The sequence below is a fragment of the Pinus tabuliformis genome, chromosome J (assembly GCF_031772625.1).
Source record: "Pinus tabuliformis cultivar Carrire ecotype Pingquan chromosome J, CPIR1, whole genome shotgun sequence".
In the NCBI taxonomy this organism is placed as follows: Eukaryota; Viridiplantae; Streptophyta; class Pinopsida; order Pinales; family Pinaceae; genus Pinus; species Pinus tabuliformis.
This window is the reverse complement of record NC_142295.1, coordinates 153,766,190-153,775,616: the sequence shown is the minus strand read 5'-3', so window position 1 is coordinate 153,775,616 and position 9,427 is coordinate 153,766,190.

The window sequence follows — 9,427 nt, the reverse complement described above, 5'->3', positions numbered from 1 at the left end:
TTAGAACAAGGTTTCGATTCCTACAACTAGAATAAAACCATTCGTAACGAGAATTCCCTTGCAAAGAACTATGAAATATAACAATATGCACCCCGCCCCCCTGCACCCCCCCCCCCCCCCCCCCTGCAAAAAAAAAGAAAAAGAAAAAGAAAGAGAAAACCCCAACGATCAATACCTAGCTAATGCAACTACTCACACATTACATGTTAAAATTATGCCACATGAGCTTTATAAAAATTAGAAGATTTTATTTATGATTCTTAAGCTAATGAGAAAAATCAACTAACACGTTACTTGGTATTATTATTATTATTACTATTATTATGTCACAGAAGCTATATAAAACATAGACCCTTTGATTTATGATTCATAACAAAGAACCAATATGGAAAATAAGAAAGACAATTTCTATATGACAAAGCTCTGTACTTCCGCATTCATTTTCCCCTTCACACAGTTCTCCTGCATACTTTTCTTCCACATAATACTATTTTTTAAACATTGAAGTGCACTTAACATCACTCATTCAGTATAATGTATCATGCAATTTCATATTTATTTAACTTCACATGTTTCTGCCTCACTGTTGGGTCTAAAATGTGGATGCAAATTAGAGTTTCATTTACTGTCAACCCAGGTAAGTAACCTTCGAGGATCATCTAATATATATGGACTTAGAGACAAACTAAACTAAGCTAGGTGAAGAAATGCTAAAGCTCCTTTACAGGAGGTTTTTCATTCGGATCTCGAACATCTATTTAGTAATTTAACAAAATAAAATCTAAAGACATTGTGGCAAGTGTAAGAAATATTAAAGCTCCCCTACGGGAGATTGTTCATTAATATTTCTAATCATCTTAATCAACAAACTATCTAAACTATTGAAATTAAAGCACTTAAACCTAATTCTTATTGATTGCATGAAGTATTAAAGCTCTCTTACAAGAGACTATTCATTTATATCTCAAGCATATGAATCAAAAACTTAAACTAATGAAATCAAACATTAAATAACAAATCAGATTCATTGAAAGAAACATTAATACTTTCTTATGAAAGGTCATTCGTTGATATTTTAAACATATGAAACAATAATTTAATCTAATGAAATTCACAAACAAATATAAAATGAAAGATTACCAAAACAAAAGTGTACTTGCTAGGCAATGGGGATCCTTCCAAGGATTCACAAGCACACCAAAAGAAAAGTCAAATGTAGAGGATCAAAGAAGCTCCATTTTATTCATCATAATTTTCAAAGTACAATGGCTATAAACTCATATGATCCAAACCAAAACTATTCTAAATTCTACTAGGTTCTAAGATTCTAAATATTAAGATTAGAAATTAAGATTACAAAAAAATGAAGATTACAAATGAAGGAGATAACACTCCTATTTATACAAAATCTATGATGACAAACTCATAAATGTAGATCCGCTATTCTCTCCTTTGATCCACATATTTCTCAACCAATGGTGACACATAACCCTATCCTCCATGATCTCCTCCATGAGGTCCATGATCTTCTCCATGAGGTCCATGATCTCCTCAAATTCGAATTTGAACATAGAGTGCCACATACAGATGCCTTGGAAGCTTCCTTTGTACCTACACATGTCAAAAAACTCATTTTAATTGTTAGGTATAAGTATATGGATATTATTTTCTAAACTTTAACCACAAATTCACTTAAAAATACTAATAATTAATAATGTTTTGGAAAACACAATGGTAACCCATTTAATGATGAAAACGAAGCTAATGTGTGACATGGTGGTGGAATAGAGGTGAGAAAATGTGTGAATGGAGTGAAAGTGGATGTTTTTGAAGGATAATTCTTAGGCCCAACATACCCCCAAACTGAAGGTATTGCATGTCCTCATGCATCTATTACATTACTTTTTGATACTTGAGCTTTGGCTTAAACTTTGCATGATATCATTTACTTAACCTTTGCAAAGTGTTTTTGATGAATTGCAACTTGGTTGGTTCTTGTGTTTCAACCATATTTTGTTTGTTGCCTTCAATTTTAATGTATGAACTTTGCATAATGATAATTTGATTTTTATTGGAAAGTATTTTTGTTGGAATGCATCAAGGTTGGTTCTTGTGTAACAACCATGATTGTGTTGCATCCAATTAGCTTTTAAGTACCTTTTACAAAGCCATTTATATGCTCATGTAATAGTGAATACATTTTGAAGGTATGTGGGTTTTATAATGTGATATATGAATATGGAAAAATATGAATGTGACAAAGTATGAATGTAAATGTATCCTCCCCCCAAATTGATGGTTTTGGCAATTTTATGAAATGAGAAAAGGAAGTTTTTCCAAAAATTATCATTCTAGCTTTCAAGGAATTAATTGGTTAAAAGTAGAAAATATCATACCTCAACCTACCCTTTCAAAAATGGATGAGAGTTGTGCATGTGTGGCTACAAAATTCTGATCATAGTCTTCTTCACTTGGCTATGAAAATGGTGGATGAAGTCGAAAAAATGAATCTTTTATTATTGTTGCCTCTGCTGCTAAAACTGCTGTTGGATCTTCTGTTGAACGTTCAGAATCAGCTGTTGAATGCGGTTGAAAATTTATAAGGCTTGGAAGGTATACAAAATTTAGAATTACACTTTCCCCCTAGCCTTACTTATTGACTTGTCCTCAAGTCATTTACATCAAAAACTGAAAAGTAATGAAAGTAAATCTGCTTCCTCTGCTACTAAATGATGGATCTTCAAGTCTTCAATGCTCTTTGGCACAATTCTTGTCATATGAATAAATGTTTTGGTGTCAAACATAACAAGAAATTGTTAACTTAGTGGCCATTCATGGATGCCACTAGCCAACATCAGATCTCCCATATTTGATGTGGATGAGAGTCAAGATGCCCTGAACACATATTTCTAAGTATGAATGAATTTGTTGTTGTCAAATACTTAGAAGATCCAACTAACAAGGGACATTGATGTATTCCATTGTTTATCAGCATGATAACTTGCTCTTAGGGCATGCAAGCTTCAAGGTGTTTTTAGAAAAATATTTAGACTCAAGGACTATGGACTCAATGGTGTATGGAAGCAAGGTTTTGTTTGTAAGGGTAGGGAAAAGGAAACTGACAATGAATATGTAACGTGGAACCAAAAACTTGTAAATGAGCTTCGTTTCTTTTATTGGTGGGTTAGGTTTAATGAAAATGTAATGAAGTGTATGTGGATAATGAGAAATGGTTAATGACTCTTTTTGGGAAAAAGTGAATTTTGGCATGCAAAATCTCAAATATAACAAATCTTCTAATTAATTATGGAATTTCTGCTAAAATAGCTGAGTTTGACCAGCGTTGCACCATCCTTGGACATTTAGGAACAACCCCCAGATTTTCAAATTTGCTAACCTGTCATGCAACATGTCAAATAATTAAGCTATTACAAGAAGTTGCAAGAACTTGTAATTTTCTAGAAATTTTGTTTTATGATCATGGACTTGTTGTTTAGAATTTCTCATGAAATTAGCCTTTTGAATACCAATCGTTGGCACAATTTAGTCTCCTTAATGATCATTTGATCACCCAAAACCTACAAAAAAAACTTGGCATAAAGAACATAAGTGTGTTCAAGAAGAAATGACCATTCCCTTCCTGATTCTTACGCAAAAATTGTATGCCAAAATGAAATAGACTAAGGAAAATCAAAAGCGTAATTTTTGTCCAATTCATGATGTTGATAACAATCTATTTTTAATAAATACCCATGAAAAATAAATTACTTCCTGTTTGTGTCAGATGGCTCATGGAATGTGCATGGCAAAAAGTTGGGCATTAGAGATTTGTTTCTCACTCTGGCATTGGCTCTAACTCACAGTGGTGGCGTGCAACAATGGTGAGTCAAAAATCACAAATAGATTCTTTTTTAATATAATCTTTATTGAAACTTCTCACAAAAACAACCCTTCCAAAAATACTTTTGCAAAACCCTTTTTAATTAAAAAATACTTTTTACAACAATGTATTTTTCTTTTTACAAACTCCTTTTGCAAAATTTCAATTAAAAAAAAAAAAACTCTCTATAAAATTCCCAAACATAAATGAACCTTTAGACTCTTCCTTTTATTTTTAAAAAACTTCGTCCCTTTAAAAACATTTCTTAAAAAAAACATTTAAAAATAAAATAAAAATTAAACCTTTGATCCTTTGAAAAAAACTTTGATATTCCTTTGGAGAATAAACCGTTCACCTTTGTTTCGATACAATATATAACAAAGTCATTTTTTTTTAAATTACATAAGGTCTTTTCAAATAATATCAAAGGCACTCAATAGTTATCTGATCGGTGTTCAAGACATGCGTATTTTTCTAAAATATCATTGGATTCCCTTTTAATAAAAATTGCATGAGGGATTTTGATAAGCATTTCGCAAAAGTATCGGAAATACCTTTCCTTGCCGTTGACTTTGGAAATCGAACATCAACTGGAGGTGGCGGTTTTTCTTTCTATATTTTTTTTAATCACAAATGTTTACACTACATCACTCTTGCTGACACAGACAGGAAGCGATGTATTGTAGTTTTGTTAATATTTTAAGTTCTCCATGATCAGCACATTTTCTCCTCTGTGCCAAATTCGTTGGACGCTTCAAAAATTTTAAAAATTGACACCAAGGTTGTCACTTCACAAATTTAAAAAGAAAAATTCCTATGACGTAGTCGCTCACTTACTCAACCTTCTTCCCAATAACGACTTCTTCAAACAACAAAGACTTCTTTAATAGATGCTTGTTCATGAAAATTCCAATAATTGTAGAGACTTGAGCGTTAATAATAGGGGACCCTATGACCTTAAGAACATAATCATAAAACTTCCCTTGGATGACTGTTGCCGATTTGAATTGATTCGAAACTTTATTTGGTGAGCAGCCCGAACCGGATCTCGTAAAGAAAGGTTGTCCAGTGCCCATCCATGTTCTGACATATACGCAACGCTCTACTCAGGCACTGTCTGTGGAACTTGAAAATGCTCCTAAAGTGGTTACAAGAAACACTTACATTCAATGATAAGTATACCAAAAACAAAACAAATCATGTATGTCGATAAGTATACAGGCTTTTAACAAGCATACATCAGAATTTTAGTGAAACTTTTGAAAAGGCATTTGGCATTGATAAGGTTTGTAGAATATGAGGCTAAACTGGAAGCCATGCAAAGGTCGCATCTAGATGTATCGAAAGTGCAGGCTGATCTTGATACTATTTGGAAGGAAACACAAGGTGCTTTGTTCCAGTAAGTACTTTTTTGAGTTCCCAAATTCCAGGTTAAAACTAAAAAAAAATGCCAAGATTGATGCTTTTTCTAATTAATAGCTTCGCAAGATCTGCATGCAATCATAAAATCATCAAATCCCTCAAATCGTGCCGCAAAATCTGAATGCAAAATCGCTCAAAATCGCTCAAATCGCTTAGATTTCATAACGCATGTACACCAGCTTGATTGAGATAATTTGGGAGTATGTCTGCACTTGACTCCTCACATGTACGCAGTTCTACAGTTCAGCTCCTACTCATTACAGTTGGTAGCATGTACATATAGATACGCACATCAGTTTGGGACAATTCCCTTGTTCATACGCAGCTGTATTTAAGAGGTATCATTGCACGAGATTGTGCTGCTAATGTTATGAAGTTTCAAATGTGAAAACGTTATTCATGTTGAATTTAAAGTCGTTCTGGTGCAAGAAACAAGACCTTTAATCTTAAACCAGTTGTGCTCCCTCATATTCAGTTGAATCTACTCAAATTTATCCTCGAAAGCTTCACGAAAACATAGAAAAGAAAAAGAAGCGTCAAAACAAGACTTCAACCTTTGAAGAGAAAAGACAGAATCTCGGTTCACATTCTAATGCGGTTCTATGATTTGAAGGAGTTGTTGATACTCTGACCTTTAGTCATTGTCAAAGGTGCCCAAATTTTTAAGAAGCGGGAAACATAGATGATGGTTTTTAGCTTGTAAAGAAGACTGGTCGCAATTCCAAGAGAATATCAATATGTTGGTCTTATTTGAAACTACTGTTGTGTTTGCACTATTCAATGTAATTGATGAGGGAAAACTTGATAAAGTGGAGGACTTGTGGAAGGAATTTTAGACGTCGGATTCTGCAACGAAGGTAGTCAAGTGTTGGTTTAATACAACGGTTCAGAGATTGTCCATCTGTTCCTTAATATTGGCTAGGGACATGAAGAAAGAGTACGCTACAGGTGAATCAATTTTGACAGGGATAGATGGAGATTGCACAATGGATTCCTTAATTCAAAAATTCACCTGTTATGTGAAAAGCAATATGTTGCCCATTTTGTGCAACTAATGCATTGCCCAATATGCAAACAATACATTGTTCCAAAGGCATATAACTTTGAATGTTTCTCTAATAATATTATTTGCTCGTCTAAAGACTATTCAATAAATTGATAAACATTTAAATGTTCTTAAGGAATGATAAATAATTTTGAACGCTATTGACGAACTTTTGAACATTATTCAATAACCATTTGAACGCTCTCTAGGCATGAACGTTCTCCAAATGAAAGTTTAATAGCTCGATATGTAGAGAAGTTTTAACACATTAATCAAATCACTAAACTACATATTTAATTTTTAAATTTGAAATCGAAAATAAACGAATTAAAAAAAAATGATTTCGATTTCTTATAATGCTGTAGTTCTTATGATTTGTGTAAATTCCAAGCAAGAGATTTTTATTGATTTGTGAAAAATACTAACCTATTGATTTGTTCTTTTTTATTATTTTTGCAAGTCAATGTGGATGAAGTGTAAATTTATTCATGAGAAATGATGATGTTGTTTTTTTTTTATTATTTTTATCTTTTGAAAACAAGACTAAAGGAAAAACCTATGAGATCTCATTTTTTTTTTTTTTTTTAAATCTATTCTACCTTTAACTTGAAAGATTTTTTTTATTTCCTAGGTAAAAGAATGCTTCCAGTGAAGCCATCTATGGACTAAAAATTCAAAAATGCTCACATGAAGATTTAAAATTTTTACCTTATGACTTGCAAACATGTGAGTAACCTGTCTTATTCTTGGAGTTGGCACAAGGTTATTTTGAAACCAGTCCTCAATATTGTCCTTGCTTTCCAAGAAGTACCTATTCAACATCTTCAATTTTCTCATCTGTAGATGGATTAGTAACAAATGGGGGGTTTTAAAAAGAGTGAATTTAAAAATAACTAAGTATGAGAATAAAAAATGCTCCAAGCTTGAACTCCTTTATGAAGATCCCGCTGTCATGAGGTTTCACAAGTTAGTCCATAAAAATAAATTGCAATAAAACTAACTTCCTAAGTCTATCTCCAAATCATCCTCCCTGGCAACGACGCCAAAATGTTGGGTCTAAAATGCGGATGCAAATTAGAGTTTCATTTACTGTCAACCTGGGTAGGTAACGTTCGAGGATCATCCAATATATATGGACTTAGAGACAAACTAAACTAAGCTAGGTGAATAAATTCCAAAGCTCCCTTACAGGAGGTTTTTCATTGGGACCTCCAACATCTATTTAGTCAATAAACAAAATGAAATCTAAAGACATTGTGACAAGTGTAAGAAATATTAAAGCTCCCTTACAGGAGATTGTTCATTAATATTTCTAATAATCTTAATCAACAAACTATCTAAACTAATGAAATTAAAGAACTTAAACCTAATTCTGATTGATTGCATGAAATATTAAAGCTCTCTTACAAGAGACTATTCATTTATATATCAAGCATATGAATCAAAAACTTAAACTAATGAAATCAAACATTAAATAACAAATTAGATTCATCGAATGAAAAATTAATACTTTCTTACAAAAGGTCATTGGTTAATGTTTCAAACATATGAACCAATAATTTAATCTAATGAAATTCACAAACAAATATAAAATGAAAGTTTACCAAAACAAAAGTGTACTTGCTAGGCAATGGGGATCCTTCCAAGGATTCACAAGCACACCGAAAGAGAAGTCAAATGTAGAGGATCAAAGAAGCTCCATTTTATTCATCATAATTTTCAAAGTACAATGGCTATAAGTTCATATGATCCAAACCAGAAGTATTCTAAATTCTACTAGGTTCTAAGATTCTAAAAATTAAGATTACAAAAAAATGAAGATTACAAATGAAGGAGATAACACTCCTATTTATACAAGAGCTATGATAACAAACTCATAAATGTAGACCCACTATTCCATCCTTTGATCCACATATTTCTCAACCAATGGTGACACATAACCCTATCCTCCATGATCTCCTCCATGAGGTCCATGATCTTCTCCATGAGGTCCATGATCTCCTCAAATTCTAATTTGAAGATAGAGTGCCACATACAAATGCCTTGGAAGCTTCGTTTGTACCTACACATTTCCACAAACTCATTCTAATGGTTGGGTATAAGTATATGGATATTATTTTCTATAGTTTAACCACAAATTCACTTAAAAATACTAATAATTAATAATGTTTTGGAAAACACAATGGTAACCCATTTAATGATGAAAGTGAAGCTGATGTGGTGACATGGTGGTGAAATAGAGGTGAGAAAATGTGTGAATGGAGTGAAAGTGGATGTATTTTAAGGATAATTCTTAGGCCCAACACTCATATGCAAAATAGTTACATGTGGTCATTATACAAGAAAATGAGAAATATATGGCTAAACAACATTGAGAATGAACACCGCTACCAGCAGAGTAGCCTTATAGTACATACCTGGAAAAGAAGTTGCATAGAGCTTTGGATTTATGCAAAATAGAGGATTTGCGTAGAACGACAAAACATAGATGAACACATGTTCAACTTTCAGTTGTGCTTGAATGTCATCTATGAATATTGTATAAAACACAAACATAGATTGGAGATGCCATCGAGGCTCAATTGAAAATCAAAAATGTATTTTGAAATATATCATTACTCTAGAAAGAGAAAGCGATTGATCTTTAGGGAGAGAATGATGGCCAGGGTTTTCATGAGTGTTTCACACCAACATTTTGTTGCAAAGTTTCCGTTTACCCCTACCATGCATGATGGCTCAGATGGGTGTGATTGTTGTTGTATTCATGTGTCAGTTCTGGATCTATTTATGAATGTGGAAATATTTGATTAGATATTGATTCCTTGCCCTTTTTTCACCATAGTGGAAGCATTGGTCAGATCAAAAGGCATATCCTTGGTTACAGTAGACGATTTTTTACCTGGAGTAGTTATTGTCGTAGATACGTTATTAAAGCATCTAGATCTGGAAGTTCTCAATTCTTTAAGTGTAGTGAGTTGTCGAAATGGAGGAGTAGATGTCGAACTGCGATGCTTTCTCTTCCTTTTGACAGATCGATATTTTTCTTCAACATATTGGGTGGTATCCATGGTTTGGCTTTC